Source organism: Miniopterus schreibersii, assembly GCF_964146895.1.
Source record: "Miniopterus schreibersii genome assembly, chromosome: 4".
Lineage (NCBI taxonomy): Eukaryota > Metazoa > Chordata > Mammalia > Chiroptera > Miniopteridae > Miniopterus > Miniopterus schreibersii.
The window spans coordinates 61,834,337-61,850,421 of record NC_138105.1 but is presented as its reverse complement, the minus strand read 5'-3'; the positions used below and the strand labels follow the sequence as shown (position 1 = coordinate 61,850,421).

Genomic DNA, 16,085 nt, shown 5'->3' with positions numbered 1-16,085 from the left:
CTCATGTCAATAAGTTTTAAGACCACGGTGCTCCCTTTTAACGAGGGTGGTACACTTGGATGAGAGAAAAGATGGGAAGAGGGGGTTAAACAGCACTGAGGAATGCTCATCTTCAAAGTTTAGCCCCAAGTTAGTCTAGGTGAGAGGGGATGGAAACTGATGTCAGCCCTTCTGTCTGCTGCTCCCTTTCTTTCCTTGTGGCTTTTCCTACCCATCTCTCCATCTTTCTGTCTCTGCTTCTTTCTCTTTGCTTCCACTTTTCCGTAGCCCTGTTTAGGCCAGTAGCTCTTAATCTATAATTCATGAATCCCTTGAATATAATATAAACATGCCCATTTTATGGGGAAAGGCCCATAGTTTCTCATATTCTCAAAGTGGACTGTGATGAGAAAAAAGTGAAGGACCATTATTCTGGACTTTGCCCCCCCTTTCCCTTAGGATTTCTGACTGTTGTATTGTTACCACCCTTCATCCCCCCGCCAATGTCTTTCCCGTCTCTCCTCTCATGCCTTCTCTCTTTCCTCTTCTCTTTGGTTTCTTGTTCAATGCTATGTTTCTTTTTTTTTTTCCATTCTGAAAACTGGCCATAATATGAAACTGAGTACTAATAATTGTCATGTGTTGAACAGTGTTCAGTAAATAAAGGTTTAGTTTCCCTAATTATGTTCCTAATTTTAAAAACCCCTAAATTGGATATTTTATATTTTCTTCTAAAATTTTTTCATGAGGAGTAATTGTTCGCTACTTTTTAACTTGTGGTCATTGATTTTTTTTCTCCCCTCTATGAACCCACAGCTGTGCGCGAGAACATAGAGCTTACTGACCTTGGTCTAGTTCGACATCTGGAGCATAATTGCTCCCCCTAGTGTCAGATTTTGAGATTGCACGCTGCGGGAATGAGGAAGGAAACCTAATGGCATTTGAGTCCGTGAACAGGATTCATTTTCAGCAGCTTGCTGGGCTGTCAGAACAGGTGGCTGCAGAGAGGCAGAGACAAACAGGAAGGTCTGACACCGTCATCTGAGCAATATGAGACTCTCCTTGACTGATCTCAACAATTAGAGTAGGTCTTGGATGCTCAAGAGTCTAGATTGTCATCCCACTTTTTGGTGTTTTGATGTTCTAATATACTAACATTCCAGTATTTTTGTTGGCATAATGCTGCCATCATAGTGTGTTTAAAATCTGAAACATTCACATCTTGAGAACTATTTAGAAAGTTAGGCACTATATTAATTTTCAAATGGAGTAAATTTTCTCATACCTATTTTTATATGTTCTATAATGTTCAAGAAGAGAAAAAAATAATTGATAAAGACTCGTTTGCAAGAATGAGTCTTAGTTTTCAAGACGTTTGAACAAGCAGAATGTGAACATTACACTATTGAAATTGATATAGATAACTTTGTGCTAAAATCTCCAGCTATATTTGACAAAAGTAATAAAGAGAAAAACAATTCGGACAAAAACTGTAATTCACAGTGAACAAAATGATTGCAGTCCCTGAAAAAGTGCATAAAGAATGTTTAAAAAGATATAAAACAACCAAAAATTTGTATAATTTGAAGATGGATTCAGAGGAAAATATTTGGAAATAGTTTATAACTGTTGTTTTCTTATTCTTCCCCCAAGCAGTGTAGAGTTAGAAAACACTTTTTCAGCAACTGGGAAAATTTGCACAAAATATATGTGAACAATGATACTAGTGGAGCTTTTTGTTTTTTAATGTTTCACACTTTTAAAGCTGAAACTATATTATTTTGTGTTCAATTTTGCATGCTTATTTTAATCGTCATTATTTTAGAATAATAAAATACCATTTATAAATATATATACTTTACTTGATGTATGTGTTTATAATTTTTAAAGTTGAAATGTATGAAAGTTTTGTTCCACTGATATTTAATTTCATAAATTCTGAACTTTAAAAAATTATATGTAATATGTGCTAAGCATTGTGCTAAATCCTTGGAACATATTGACTCATTTAATCCTCGCAATTCTCTTATCATCGCCATTCCACAGATGGGGAACATAGGGGAAGATTAAATAAATTTCCTAAGGTTACATCCGTGGTATTGGTTGAGCTAGGATTTGAACCCTGCAAGCTGGCTCCAAAATCAGTGCTCTTAAACACAGCATCATACAGCCTCTTCAAAAACGGAAACATTAGCATTTCAGTACTACATGGAAGAAATATCCATGTTTTGCTTTGCATCAGAACTATCATCACCAATTCAGGAGAAATATATTGCAAAAGCTTCACAAGTTCTCAATTCACAATTTCATCTGAGATGTAGTTTATAGATCATCAGTTCAATGCTTAAGAGGTTTGCTTCCAAAGTTTATAGGCAAGTAAGGCATACAGAGTAATAGCAGTCTTATCTATTCTTCTCAACTACCCTCTGAAGAAGGGATATCACCCCTGTCAAAAATGATTCCCAAGGGCACCTCACAGAGCCAGACGTTAAGTCTGAGAATGGCACTTAGGTGATGTGTGTCTGCCCCTGCACTCTCTGGCTGAGCACTTGCGTTATTTCTGTTAAGTGAATATGGGAAGAAAACAGGGAAGGCTGTGCCCAAGGGCCGTGGTCTCTAGTGAAGCATTTCCCGTTTGACCTGTAGTGATTGGCAAAATGTCACCTTGATGTTCGCAGACCGAGTGATAACCCAAGTTGGGGGCGCCTCTTGTTTGTTTGTCTCAGGACGATTTTTAGGCCATAAATGAAAATGTCTTCTCCTTCATTTCATGTTTCGCATGGTTTTTTCGTTTCTCTGGCCCCGAACTCTCTCCCCTTTCTTCGACCCTAGTCACCTCCAACCCTCCTTAGGTTCCTCTCCACCTTCACGCCCCCCTCCCTCTCGCCTACCCCTCTGTCCTACCCTCTGGCCCTCGCACATTTTCACCCAGTCTCCATTCCAACCCCGCACCCGCTCCTGTCTCAGAGAAGAGCCCCCGAGTCTATTGACCCCTAGTCCTTCCTTCTCCACGGGCTCTCCCTCCTCACACATTTCCCTCTGCCTTTCTTATTCAGTGGTGCCTCGATTTTCTGTCATCTGTTCTGGAGACCGTGCGAGTTCTGAAACATTCGAAAACCGAGGGATCACCAGCCGACAGCTGGGCCTCAGGATCTTGCCCTCAGTGGAAGCCACGTGGCATGTTCAGCTTCCGAGGCGTGTTCGAAAACCGAAGCGTTTCCTTCCCGGGTTTATGGCGTTCGTAACCCGAAATGTTCATCAACGGAGATGTTTGAAAACCGAGGCACCACTGTACATCTCTTCCGTGATGGAGATTCTATTTGAGATATGAAACTGCTCCTGAGAACCTGGGATTTGGGATCTTTGGTCTAAAAATCCTGGCATTAACCCTGCCCTTAAGATGCAAGTAAGATTGGTGTGAATGCCCGGGGGAGGGGGAGTCCAGAGGTTTGCCCTCATTTCCATGAATTCCTGATTCTGGCCTCTGCCTCACCATTAGTTTAGCTCACCCTGTAAGTGCCGTCTGTGCTCTGCCCAGTGTCCAGCATTCAGAAATGAGACTCAGCCTTTCCCTCTGTCTGTACCTAAAACCTACTTACAGGGGCATTTGTGTGAGGAACAGACTTGACTGAATGTTCAGGAGCAGGGGGTGGTGACAGTGCTTCAAGGCAAACGGCTTCGAATGCACATCAGAAATTTCTGTTTTTGAGAGCAGATTGATGGTTGCCGTGGGGCGGGGGCAGTGATGGGTGAAGGTGGTCAAAAGGGTACAAGCTTCCAGTTATGAGTAAGGTACAGCACAGTGACCAGAGTTACTGATAGTGTATTTGAAAGTTGCTATGAGACTAGATCTTAAAAGTTCTCACCACACACACACACAAAAGGTAACTATGGGAGGTGATGGATGTGTTAACCTTATTGTGGTAATCATTACACAGTATATATATGTATATATACATGTATCAAACTATCAGACTGTATGCCTTAAACTTACACAGTGTTGTGTGTCAGTCATATTTCAGTGAAGCTAAAGAGAAGAAGAAACTTCTGTTTTTAAAAGTCCCTCAGCCAGCGCTGGCCAGTGTGGCTCAGTTGGTTGGGCACTGTCCCATGCACTGAAGGGTTGCCGGTTGGATTCCTGGTCAGGGCACATGCTCACGTTGTGGGCTCAGTCCCCGGTAGGGGGCGTGCAGGAGGCAATCAGTGTTTCTCACGTCAATGTCTCTCTATCTCTCTTCTTCTTCCTTCTTCTCTCTCTAAAAAATTTTTTAAAAAAATCTTAAAAAAAGAAAAAAAAGAAAAGTCCCTCTGCCAGGTTGCCTGCCATTGATTCCTGGTCATTTCATTATTGCTCTGTCCACACAACCTCTTCATAGCTCTTCTCCTCCTGTTCCTATGACTGTCCCTCACATGCTTTTCCCCAGTTACCCTTGGGAACTACTGATTTCTTTTCTCTGTTTTACCAAGTAATTCAGCATTCCAGCCCGTTTTATTTTATTTTTTATTTATTATTATTTTAAAAATATATCTTTATTGATTTCAGAGAGAGGAAAGGAGAGGGAGAGAGAGAGATAGAAACATCAATAATGAGAGTCATTGATCGGCTGCCTCCTGCATGCCCCCGACTGGGGATCGAGCCTACAACCCAGGCATGTGCCCTGACGGGGAATTGAACCCCAATCGCCTGGATCCTAGGTCGATGCTCAACCACTGAGCCATGCCTGGCTGGGCCCAGCCCACTGTTTTAAAAGGGTAATAATCCATTTGTGGGTAGTAGAATCGATGCAGAGGGTCACAACCAGATTTTCTTTTAAATGAAATAGAATAGAAAATATGAATGTGTGCATGGTAAGAATAAGTATTATTTTGTGAATTATATACTACATAATTAATAAGGGTTGTAGTGGGTTTGTTTTTTTTTGTTTTTTTTTTTAAAGGAAACAACAAAAACACAAGTCTGTAAATACTTTCTGGCCCTAATGGGTAAACTTAGCATTAGGTCCACCCACCTTTCCTTGGCCATAACCATCAAATAGCTCAGCAGAATAAAAGGACCTGCCTTTGAACATGATCCATTCTTCTCAAAGGCTGTTAAAAATACACCCTACACTGGGTTCCCATTTCCTGACGTGGTGATTGCTCTGCCAGTTCTGAACATGATGTAATAAAGCAGAGAATGCTTTGGTCACTACCTATTTTTGCAACCAGTTTGACGCTGCTGTTTGAGTCAGGAACTTTGTAACATAATTTGGCACTGTCCAAATGTAAAGTTGTTGTTTGCTTGTCTGTTTGTTTCGTTATTCACTATTGTGCAGAACTGACAGCCATCTAGGGATGGGAGATGGAAGTCATCAATGGGAGTCTCAAGCCAGGAGGGAGAATATCTGTTCCTCACAGTATTTGGTAATTTTTTTTTATGGTAAAAAACAATGATGGCCTTTTAGGCCATATCAAAATGCTCCTATATCAAAGCAGCTGCGCCAAATTGTCACAAACCTGATAGAAAAGGGAGTGACAACAGGTGGGCCACCAGGCCTGAACCAAGTTGGTCCTTTCCACATGGGGCAGTATATTTGATTGCTGGCCAAGTAGACTGGAGGAAATAAATTTGTCAACTCATCTTTTTAAAGGAGTGTGGTGGGGTGGAGTGAATGGGAGTGGGAAGGAACCAATGTTTACTGAGCACCTACTGTATATGCCTGGCACTGTGTCTCGTTTAGCCCTCAAAACAGTCCTGCTGGTAGGTATTATCATACTTAATTTTGAAGATTTGGGAACTGAGAATCAGATTAAATGGCATGATTTTTGCCGTATTCCTGTTGTGGATTGTCTAAATAGTCCCACAATAATTCCCTGCAGAGCTGAATCAAAGGCAGGGCTATTGCAGCTCCCCAGACATCAGACTCTAAAGAGTATCCATGCCGTGCTGAAGTGTAAGATGGAAATGTTCTATTCCCAGCACTTCTTGTGGGGGAAAAGTAGAGTAAATACCTGTAAGAAATACTAGCTGCTGGGCTACTGGGGATGGGGTAAAGTTATAAATACCCCCTGGCTTCTAGATGGCCTTCTGGAGTGTGGGGTTCGGTCTGGTTAACACGGGGTTCTGGTTTGGTGAGTTGGTGTGCAGGGTTAAAGATAGAGCTGAATTCTTCAGGACAGCTGAGCAGGTGCCATGAGAGGGCGCCCTTCCCTACCTCTGGGAGCTTGACCCCTCCACATCAAGCCGTACTTCCCAATATCAAACAGGTTATTAAAAGACAGAGTTTGAGCTCTTGGGGTCCCAGGTGCTTCGGAAGCTGCCAGTTTGAGTGCAAACATAGCCAAGTCCAAGAACCACACCACACACAACCAGTTCTGAAAATGGCAGAGAAATAGATGGCGTCAAGAAACCCTGATCACAAAGATACAAATCTCTTAAAGGAGTGGACCCCAAGTTCCTGAGAAACACACTCTTTGCCAAGAAGTACAAGGGCCTGAAAAAGATACAGGCCGACAACGCCAAGGCCATGAGTGCACATGCCAAGGCTATCAAGGCCTTCAAAAATCCCAAGGAGGTCAAGCCCAAGATCCCAAAGGGCAGCAGCCAGCTGTAAGCGCAATGAACTTGCCTATGTCACTTACCCCAAGCTTGGGAAACGTCCTTGTACCTGCATGGCCAAGGATCTCAGGCTCTGCTGACCAAAGTCCAAGGCCAAGGCTCATACCAAGACCCAAGCTGCAGCTCCAGCTCTGGCTCCAGCTAAGGCTCAGGCTCCTAAAGGTGCCCAGGCCCCCCCAAGAAGGTTCCAGAGTAGAGGCCTCTTGCCTGCTGATGTGAGAAGGAAGGACTGGTGTCCCCTGGGCTGCATGGGGCTGGTGTTCTCTTGTGCTATTTTTACAAATAAACCTGAGGCCAGATCTGTCATCAATCAATCAATCAACCAATCAATAAGGGCTATGGGATTGAAGGCAAGGCAACCGCTAGCCTCCTGCCGTCCAGCCCTGGTTCCATCTGCCCTCACTTGCCTAGTCTCTCCACACATTCCTTTCATTTGTCCAGTCTAGCCCTCCCCCAGGGAAGCTTCGCCCCGCCCTCCACCCTCACCCCCTCCCGTTCTCTCTCTGTGAGTCATAAAGATAAATGAATCAAATCTCTCATAACTGCTTTTCTACTATTAGGAATTCTATAAATTACTGTGTATATAAATTGAGGTCATTTAGAAATTTTATGTCACTTTCACTTTGAGTAAATCCTTTCAGAATTTAGTGTTTCTGGAGATGGTTTTCCTGAGGAGAAATCAGCAAGCCCACCATACTACAATTCCAGCAAGGTTTTTTTTTTTTAACTTTTAGAATGACAGCCATGTAGTATAAAAATAAAGTTTCTCTCTTTTTTAAAATATCTTTATTGATTTCAGAGAGAAGAAGGGAGAGGGAGAGAGAGAGCAACATCAATGATGAGAGAGAGTTGTTGATCAGCTGCCTCCTGCACGCCCCCGACTGGGGATCGAGCCTGCAACCCAGGCATGTGCCCTGCCCGGGAATCGAACCTCGATCTCCTGGATCCTAGGTCGACGTTCAACCGCTGAGCCATGCCCGGCCGGGCTAAAGAATCAAATTTCTATATAAAAATGTATACATGAGTTTACCTTAATGGGAAAGGTTTTTTCCTAAAACAAAATCTAGCTTCTTCCAAGTTCCTTTTAAAAATTAAATAACCCAGAATGCTGTAGAAAATCCTTAGATCTTCACTGCACATTCTAAATGAAAGAAATGAGTGAGAAGATTGGGGCGGGGAGGGAATCACAGAGGGGTGTGGGGACAGAAAAAGAAGTAGAAAGAGAAGGAGGAGGACGCGGAGAGTGATGTGAGAAGGGATGAAAGGGTGAAGAAGAGGGAAAGGGAGAGAACAGAGGCACGGCGGGCACTGTACCGCATGCCCGTGGCATGGTGCTGGAGCTTTAAGGGGGGCTCTCCTTGACCCTGGGGTAGAATGTGAGAGCGAAGTCAGGGGGAAGCTGCTTCACCCCCCACCTTTCGCGGGGCACACGCTCGTCTCTCCCATCCACGGAGGAAGCTGCCAAGGGAAGGGCTGGGTGGATCCCTCCCCCAAGGTGAGTGTGCTTCCATCTGCCTGCTGCCCGCTTGCTTTGCACGTTTCTTCACATCACATGCTAACGGCGCCCACCGTATGCCATCCTGGCGCTAGTATGGGAGGAGGCAGACGAATTAGGATGCGGGGGGGGGGAGCACAGCTTGTTTCCTCTTTTGGAATTTGTGGAAACACGTGGGTTACTTTTTTTTTTTTTAATTTTAATATATTTTCTTATGTTTTAATTGAGGAATAACTTACATAAAGTGCATTAACCCTGACAGCTTTTCACATGTATATCAGGACCATGTAACTGCAAACCGTATTTTTAAAAATATATATGTTTTTATAGATTTGAGAGAGAGAGAGAGAGAGAGAGAGGAAGGGAGAGGGAGAGAGACAAACATAGATCAGCTGCCTCCTGCACGCCCCCTACTGGGGATCCGGCTCGAAACCCGGGCATGTGCCCTGACGGGAATTGAACTGTGACCTCCAGGTTCATGGGTCAACGCTCAACCTCTGAGCCACACTGGCTGGGCAAGGATGCCTTTTGTTTTTTCTTCTTGTCTGACCGCTGTGGCTAAGACTTCCAGCACGATGTTGAATAAGAGTGGTGGAAGCGGACACCCCTGTCTTGTCCCTGATCTTAGGGGGAATGCTTTTAGTTTTTGCCCATTGAGTATGCTGTTGGCTGTAGGTCTGTCATATACGGCCTTTATCATGTTGAGGTACGATCCCTCTATTCCCACTGTGCTGAGAATTTTTATCAAAAATGGGTTGTTGGATTTTGTTGAATGCTTTTTCCGTGTCTATTGATACGGCCATGTGATTTTTGTCTTTCAGTTTGTTTATGTGCTGCATTCATTGATTTTTGATTCATTACCCTGACCCTAGCAAATGTAGACATAAATACAGATTAAGCAAAGTTTACTGAATTTAACAGTTGGGAAGGCTTCCAGAATACCAGATAATATCAATTCTTAATGACCTTTGCCCTGGTTCTCAGGTGGAAACGTTGGACTATAGGTGGATCTAGGTGTTCAGGCTTGTCAGTGGCAGAGGCAGAAACAAAGCCCACTCCGGTGTCTCCTGTGCTGGATGGCAGAACCACAGAGCCGCTGTGCACACCCAGTGACCCCTTTCATCGGCAGTTTGGCCTGATGCCTGCAGATACCCTACCTGTCGCCGTCAGAGGAAAGAGGATGGGCAGGGATTCCCAAGCTCAGGCCTTGGGTATTGGCTCTGACACTGGAAACCAAAAGGAAAGAGAAGAATTATTAAGCACTTTTGGGTGTCAGGAACTGTGCCTTGCAGGTTATCTATCTTCATTTCCACATCCACCCTGTGAAATAATTTTTATTACCACTTTCCACATGAAGAAACAGGGGCTCTGATTGGTAAAATGACTTCTTCACGTTTGGGCATCAGGCCCAGATCTGTTTGATTCTATTATCCTGCATTGCCTCTCCTGTCCTGTGTCCTCGGGCCAGCCTTTTAACCTCTCTGGGCCAGGGTTTTTTCATTGATTAAATGGGACATAAAGTTGTTTTTATGGTCTCATTTAGCTCTAATATTCTGGATTCTAACTGCATTTAATTGGGTTTCATTTTTCCGTTTTCTAAGCGAGAGTTTTGAATCATACCGTATTGGAATGCCAGCCTGTGACGTTCACCCCTTCATGGTAAGAGCGGATAATGACCTTGTATTTGGAATGTCTGGCGCAAAGGGATTTGTTACCCCAGAAATGAAAGGCCACTTAGAAACAGAAAGGATACTGTCATAGCTTCTTTGTTCCCCCTTGTGTACAGCTCTTCATTTCTTCTTTTCTTTCTTTATGTCTGGAAAAGACTTCTCATTTTCTAAATCCTTATGCTTTGAAGACTAAGATTGCCAGAGGAATGTCAAAGGAGACATAGAATTAAATACAGAAGTGATTCTGTTCACTTCGAGCTGCAGAAGTGGCCCCTGCCACCCCAGGCCTCACGGTCCTGCCTCCTTTGTGAGAGCACAGGCTTGGCCAATGGCAAAGGGCAAAAGGCTCTTCCTTCACTGATGTTCGCCTGCCTGGGTCCAGAAGAGCATTCTGATGGCAGAGAGGAAAAGCAGCGCCAGTCTAGTGGCATCATATTTTGGTCAAAACCTATCTTGAGTGCATACATTATTTGGGGTTTTAATCTCATATTATAAACCCTTTGACAGCTGCCCATTTTATAACATGTTTTACAATTCTAGCAAGGAGAGTCTTCTCTCAGTATTCTTGACCAATTATTTACCCTGGTGAAATCTATTATCTTACTAATTTTTCATAACAGGTTCAACATTAAATTTTTTTAAAAAATATATCTTTATTGATTTCAGAGAGAGGAAAGGAGAGGGAGAGAGAGAGCTGGAAACATCAATGATGAGAGAGTTATTGATCGGCTGCAGCCCGCAACCCGGGCATGTGCCCTGACCGGGAATCGAACCCTGATCGCCTGGATCCTAGGTTGATGCTTAACTGCTGAGCCACGCCCAGCCGGGCTCAACATTAATTTTTAAAATCATGAATGGGTGTTGGGTTTTGTCAAATAAGTACTTTTTCTGCACATATTGATATGATCATATGACTTTTCTTCTTTAGTCTGTTGATATGTTGGAATACTTTGATTTTTGAATGTTGAAGTAGCCTTGGGTATGTGAAGTAGCCTGAGGTAAATCCCACTTGGTCATGGTGTATAATTCCTTTTGTACATTGTTGGATTCAATTTGCTAATAATTTGTTAAGGATTTTTTATTCTATGTTCATGAGAGATATTGGTTTGTAGTTTTCCTTTCTTATAATGTCTTTGCTGGTCTTGGTAGTAGGATAATGCTGTCCTCACAGAATTAATTAGGAAGTGTTCCCTTTGACTATTTTCTGGAAGGGATGATAGAAAATAAATATAGTATCTTCCTTAAATGTGTGTTAGAAATCATCAGTGAAACCAATCTGAGCCCAGTGCTTTAACTTTTAGAAGGCTATTAATTATTGATTCAATTTCTTTAATAGATAAAGGCCAATTTAGATTATATGTTTCTCCTTGTGTAAGTTTTGGTAGAAAGGAGTTTGGCAGAAAGACTTGTGTCTTTCAAGGAATTGATCCCTTTCATCTAAGTTGTCAAATTTGCAGGGATAGAATTATTCATAATATTTCTTTACTATCCTTTCAGTGTCCCTAGGATCAGTATTCACATTTTAAAAAATGTATTTAAATAATGTATTTATGTACTTTTAACATACATCAGATCTTTCATTTCTGATACTAGCAATTCATATCTTTTCTCTTTTTTTCTTGGTTATCCTGACCAGAGGTTTATCCATTTTATTGATTTTTTTCTTTAAGTCAGCTTTTGGTTTTGTTTTCTCTATTGATTTCCTGTTTTCAATTTCATTGATTTCTGCTCTAATTTTTGTCATTTCTTTTCTTCTTCTTACTTTGGATTTAATTTGCTCTTCTTTTTGGGTTTCCTGAGATTGAAGCTTAGATAACTAGTTTTAGATCTCTTTTCTTTTCTGAAATATGCATTCAATATTATAAATTCCCTCCAGCACTGTTTTCACCACATTTTACAAATTCTGATAAGTTGTACTGTATTTTCATTTTCATTTAGTTCAAAATATTTTAAAATTTCTGTTGAGACTTCTTCAACCTATGTGTTATTTAGAAGTGTGTTGTGTGACCTCCAAATATTTTATAAACTTTTAGCTATCTTTTGTTATTGATTTCTAGTTAAATTTCATTGTGTTTTGAGAGCATACTTTGTATGGTTTCAGTTTGTTGTGTTTTTTTAAAATTGTTAAGGTGTGTTTATGGCCCAGAATGTGCTCTATCTTGATCACTATTTCATGTGTGAGCTTGAGAAGAATGTGTATTCTGTTGTTGGGTGAAATAATTGATAGACATCAATTATATTTGGTTGACTGATGGTATTGTTGAGTTTAATTATACCATACTGATTTTCTGCCTGCTGCATCTGTCCATTTCTGATAGAGGGCGGTTGAAGTACCTAAAGTCCATTTTGCCTGAGATTCATACAGGTATTCTCTTGATTAGTGTTAGCATGATATATCTTTCTCCATTTCTTGGATTTTAAAAAATAATACATTGGATTATTGATCTGATGCCATATTTAGAAATTATTGATGAAATTATTACTGATGAATAATTACTGATGAAATTATTACTTCAGAAAATGTAACTATTCTTGCAAAAGTCAGTATACTACGCTATTTTCAATCATTCGTACCTTAGTATGAATTAGTATATAAGATCCTTTCAATAAACAGGTAAAGATAATTTTATGGGGAAGGAAATAGGGAAGTTGTAAGAGGTTAAGAGTCAGTAACTGAGAGAGGGAGATGGAAGCCCCCACAGGGAGGAAGGAGAGGCAGTCAGATACAAAAGGCAAATCTTAGGCTTTTCAAAGCTAATGTCTGAATGCCTTAGAGCTTTCCTTTCTAAGTGAACTCATCAGCAGTTGTGCACCGAGTGTGGACTTGGATATGGAAATGGAACTAGAAACACACGAGGGCTCCCAAGGATGACCGGGGTGACCACAATATCTTGTGGCTCCTCATAGTCTGTCTTAGAACTTGCTGTGGTTTCTCTCACCAGGCTGAGGAAATTGAGGGGAAGACAAAATTGATTTCCAGGCTTATTCCCCAAGGTTCCTTTTTGCTTCCTTCTTTTAGACACATCCACTTTTATCATGTCAAGCCCTTTCTGACTCAGGCTGTGTCTAGGTAGCACAGCGTGCCTAGATAGCTCAGCCCTAGGAACAGGACGTCCTTTCAAAGCCCACCGCCTGTCAGTGCTCGGTCCCGAGAGGATGTGTCCAGGCAGGACTGGCCTTTCAGCCAAGCTGAGTATGTGCTGTGTCTTGATGGAGTGCTTTGGGGGGTGCCAAGGTGGCCACATCCAAAAATTTCCTTTTCCACTCATGTCTAAAATTCTACCCTTAATGATTCATACCTGTTGTTAACCCCTGGTGTCTGGAAGGAAAAGACACAGAAGGAAGACCCTGGTGGTTTACTTCCTAATTTTGCTTGGGGATAACCCTTGATTAGAGTCATAAAGCGACTTCAGAGTGTACGAATTGGAATGTCTTACAACTTCCCAGTAAATGCTGAAAGAATTCAATACAAGGCCCCAAAGCTTTGGAGCTGGGAGAGAAAATCAAAGAGGCTTTCAGGGACTGTTTCTTAGGAGGCAGGTTAACAGCAGTGAGCTGGTTCTCACCTAAGTCAGGCTAGATCATGGCATTTCACATACGCGCGGTTGAACGGCGTTGTTTGTGTTCAGTATGCTGTATCGCTTACGCTCATTTAAAAGCATATGAAATAGAATTGCATGCGGGCACCCTCACTACCCCACCTTGTCTTTGTTTCACCAGGTTTATTATTATAGTAGTGACTTGCTAGCTTGGCTAAAGATCTGCTGAGTATTCAAATGACTACTTACTATAATCTCTCTTCTTCCCATTTATCTCCCATCAACCAATTCATATATACACACCCCACAGCAATCTACACATATTGTTACTTTCTGAGAATGGCTGCATGTGGGCATTTATGAGTATCGAATGTGGATCCATTTTACCACCCTTTGCTCAGCCCTCTCTCTAACTCCAGGATTACTGGAGCCTCCTAACCAGCCTCTTCAGGCTCCACTAAACACTCCCACTTTCATTATTCGGCCCAGGAAACATTCCTGGACACAGAGCTGGGCTTGGGCTCCTTTTCCACTATTTTCTACTTATAAAGGGTTCTCTAAGATAAATAGAAGTTAGCCAGGTCTACAATAGAAATAAGTTCTTATCATGTGGAGAGGAAACACATGTGCAGTGTATGCCAATGTTCAGAGCAGAATTATTCACAATAGCCTAAAGGTAGAAACAACCTAAGTGTCCATAAATAGATGAATGGAGAAACAAAATATGGTACAGCCATACAATGGAATATTATTCAGCCATGAAAAGGAAGGAAATTCTCACACATGCTACAACATGGGTGAACTTTGAAAATATTATGCTAAGTGGTAGAAGTCAGACACAAAAAGACAAATAGTGTATAATTTCATTTATATAAATATCTAGAATAGGCAAATTCATAGAGACAAAAAGCAGATTAGATATTAACAGGGGTTAGATGAAGTAGAAAGTGGGGTACAGAGTTAATAGGTACAGAGTTTCTGTTTAGGGTGATGAAAAATTATAGAAATAGTAGTGATGGTTACACAACATTGTGAATGTATTATGTCACTACATTCTACACTTAAAATAGTTAAAATAGCAAGTTTAATGTTACATGTATTTTGCCACAATAAAAAGATAGTAAAAACAAAAAAACCTGGGGGTTTAATAATAAAATCATACATGTGACTTAGATGCCAGACATGGGAATAGCCCCATAGAGCCCAGAAAAGAGTAAAAATAAATAGGAAGGTCTAGAATCAAGCAAACATAGCTTGTCTGGGAACAGCCACCTAGATAAAATGAAGTTACCAGGAGCAGAGTAGTAAGTAAAGATGAAGAAATGAGTAGAAGTCAGATCAGGAAAAACCCGTCTCCTGTGCAAAAGAGTGAAGTCTACCCAGGGAGGGGTTTTTAAACAAAAAGGAAAATATGTATGATTAGGTTTGCCTGTGAGAAAAGTCACTCTGGCAAGTGTGGCAGAGCAATGTTGAGCCCTGGCCACCATAGCTCAGTTGGTTGGAGTGTTGTCCTGTACACCAAAAGGTTGTGGGTTCGATTCTGGTGAGGGCACATACTTAGGTTGAGGGTTCCATCCCTGGTTGGGGCTCATACGAGAGGCAACCAATCAATGTTTTTTTTCTCTCTCTCTCTTCCTTCATCTCTCTCTAAAATCAATTAAAAAACATATTTTCAGGTGAGGATTTAAAAAAAATATAAGAACAATATTGAAAGCAGAGTGATGAGTTAGAACACTGCTGGGTTAGGCTACTTACTACGCAGGAAATACAGTAGTCCCCTCCCCTTATCCGCGGTTTCACTTTCTGTGGTTTTAGTTACCTGAGGTCAACACATAATCACAAGAAGAAGGGTGAGTGGAGTACAATAAGATATTTTGAGAGAGAGAGAGACCACATTCACATAACTTTCATTACAGATGTTGTTATAATTGTTCTATTTTACTATTAGTTATTGTTGTTAATCTCTTTATTGTGCCTAATTTATTAATTAAACTCTATCATAGGTATGTGAGTCTAGGAAAAAATATAGTGTATATAGGGTTCAGTCCTGTCTATGGTTTCAGCATCTACTGGGGGTCTTGGAATGCATCCCCCCCATAGGAAGGACTACCTGCACCATTTACAAGGCCCCTAATATCCAGTTTAAGTGACAGGAGACCCACCAAGTTGTTTTGGTTTGTTCCCTGCCTTCGAACAAGCTTAACTTGTTCTAACGGGAGCCCGCGTGTGTCCTCCACTGTGCTCAGCCTGACGCCCTGTCCCTAACCTGGGAGAGAGCCCATGTGGGGTTTGCTCCGTGACACGAATCATCTGCGTGAACCCTGGAAGCTCTAATCTAAATGTCTCTCTTCCTGGCAAGGTCCTCTCAGGAGAATCCCTATGCTTGGGAGAATGCCCTAAGGAGGAAATGAAGGAGGGGTGTTTCCGTCCAGTCCAGAACCTTCTGACAGCCTCACCTGAGCTGCCGCCTGCCTGGTCTCCTACCCGGGCTGCATGAGCTTCTCTTAGCTCTGGGAGAATTCGCTTCTTCCTGCCTGGTCCCCTTCCCCACTGCCCTGGAGGCTGTGTGTGGACCAACAACTTAGAAATGTCTGAAAGGTTATTTAATTAAAATAAAAGACCTTAAGCCCTGGCCGGGGTGGCACAGTTGGTTAGAGCGTGGTCCTGTACACCAAAAGGTTGTGAGTTTGATTCCCGGTCAGGGGTCAGGGCACATACCTAGGTTGCCTATAGGAGGCAACTGATGGATGTGTGTGTTTTTTTCTCTCTCTCTCCCTTCCCCTCTCTCTAAAAATCAATAAAAA

The 16,085-nt window shown here is 41.9% G+C and overlaps 1 pseudogene across 1 annotated transcript; it reads left to right on the top strand.

Moving 5' to 3' along the window:
• The first annotated feature begins 6,038 nt into the window (after window positions 1-6,038).
• Window positions 6,039-9,086, top strand: LOC308556277 (large ribosomal subunit protein eL29 pseudogene; annotated as a pseudogene). Its single transcript has 3 exons — window positions 6,039-6,090; window positions 6,264-6,792; window positions 9,057-9,086. The product of its transcript is annotated as a large ribosomal subunit protein eL29 pseudogene (transcript).
• The last annotated feature ends 6,999 nt before the right edge of the window (window positions 9,087-16,085 follow it).